Here is a 2,358-nt window from a genome sequence, read left to right on the forward strand (position 1 = left end):
TAGTACAAGACGAACGTGTCTCCTTTGTTCTAAGCTTCCAGCAGCAGCATTCTCAAAGACTCTCCAGGAAACTCAAGGAAGATACCATACATTTAGCTATGGATGTTTCGCATATTTTCATTGTATAGATATACATTCCAATTTCATATTGGGAGGCCGTTTCAAATTTATGGAATGGAAATGACAATCACAGCGTTTTTTTTGCCAGCTTTTTGCATCAACGTTAGAAATATTCTCTCTCTTTCTCTCTCTCTCTCTCTCTCTCTATCTATCTCATTCTCTTTCTTTCTGTCTTTCTTTTTCTCTCTCGCTCTCTCTTACTCACCCTCTTTCTCTTATTCTTTATCTATTTTGAATTTTCCCACTTTTTTTCCTCCTAACATTTTACGTTAAGATTAAGCAAAACTGAAGGATTCCAACAGTTGACATTTTGTATTTAAACAAATGCTAAAACAAAGTATTCCATATGCTTCTTCATATTTTCTTTTACATACATCTTCTATACACTAATACACATTCTGTTTTGGGACATCTGAACATGTGTTTTTAGTTAATTTTACCATTTCAAAGCCAAAGCTAGATTTTCTCACATAATTCCTCAATGCAGAATGGAAATGGGAGGTATCTAGTCATTCGAGTTTAATTTGACATTTTTTGTTCTACGTCTCAGTTAAGCCAGTTATGACATAGATTTCTACAGTCTGACCCAAAATAGAATCGTCTCGACATATTTTCTAATGAAAATATATGCAAAAATATTTCACTCATATATTTAATGCAATAACTTACCAGGAAACCTAAAAAATTATTGTCTTGTGAATGGAATACTCAGGAAAAAGTGATTGGCGGAAATATTTAGTTTGTTATTCTCGTATGATTCTACAAACCATGGTAGTCGATTGGATTGCTAGTCACTAAATGAATTGTATTTATTTTATGCCATCGGGAGTGATAAGACGTAAGTGGTCCTTTACGAGATTCGAGCTCACAGCATAGCAAAGCTAAATAGTATCTGCCGCGCTACGCCGCTCCGGGTGTTACCTTAATCATTGTTTTAATATCATCCTTTTCATGGCTCTAATATAAATATGATGCTCACATAAGATGAACAACCAAATTAGCTAATATTTTTAGTAGTTGTTTAGTGAATTCAGTTAAATAATTGGAAGTCATCACGCAAGTTATAATATGGAGTAAACTTACACAAAAAGTTCAAACATTGTTGTATCTGGAGATGGTCATTTTTTTTTCTTCAAATAACCACATGCACTATATACTCATTCTTCACTTCAGCTTGACGAAAGATTTCAGACAAAGGACACTAAAATAGGAATAAGATTAAAGCTAAAGTGCGTGTGGTTATTTGTCAAGAAAAGAAAAGAAACAAACCATCCCCGAATGCAACAATATCTGTTTCAACACATGGTTTCACATCAGGAATCTTGCAAAACAAATGCACAAACGTTCTACAAACACTTTTCCCTTTTATTAGTTTGGATCTCTTTCCCTCTTCATTACAAATGTATCATTACAGGTTTTGTGAAGCCGAATCTATTGAACACCTTTCTTATTTCTTTACTGCCCACAAGGGGCTACACACAAAGGGGACAAACAAGGACATACAAACGGATTAAGTAGATTATATCGACCCAGTATATAACTGGTACTTATTTAATCGACCCCGAAAGGATGAAAGACAAAGTCGACCTCGGCGGACTTTGAACTCAGAACGGCTGACGAAATACCACTAAGCATTTCGCCCGGCGTGCTATCGTTTCTGCCAGCTCGCCGCCTTAATTGAACACCTTTCTTTTAAGGCATTCCTCTCTCTCTCTCTCTCTCTCTCTCTCTCTCTCTCTCTCTCTCTCTCTCTCTCTCTCTCTCTTTCTTTCTTCCTAATAAACGGTTCCGATTTGTAGCACTACATCCTTCCTTCCGTATATATCCTGTTTTTCCCTTTGTCAACGTTTAACTACAAACTCTCTTGAGCTGATGAAACATCTCTTCACACCTCAATCACATTTCCCACTAAATCATTCATACCAGACATACACCACATGTTTGGAAGCAAATGAGTGCACCTCAATGAAGTTGCTAGAACTGCTAAAAGTAGCGACCAAAGTAACGTCTTAAAAAGAAAAAAATGCGGTATTTCGTCCTTCTTTATGTACTGAGTTCAAATTCTGCTGAAGTCGATTTTGCCTTTCATCCTTTCGGGGTCGTTAAATTAAGTACCAGTTGAACATTGGGGTTGATGTAGTCGACTCATTCCCTCCCCTAAAATTGCTGCCCTTGTGGCAAAATTTGAAATCATCATTATTATTATTATTAGGCAACTGGTTAACCATTTAACTTATT

This window comes from Octopus bimaculoides, chromosome 2 (assembly GCF_001194135.2).
Source record: "Octopus bimaculoides isolate UCB-OBI-ISO-001 chromosome 2, ASM119413v2, whole genome shotgun sequence".
Classification (NCBI taxonomy): domain Eukaryota; kingdom Metazoa; phylum Mollusca; class Cephalopoda; order Octopoda; family Octopodidae; genus Octopus; species Octopus bimaculoides.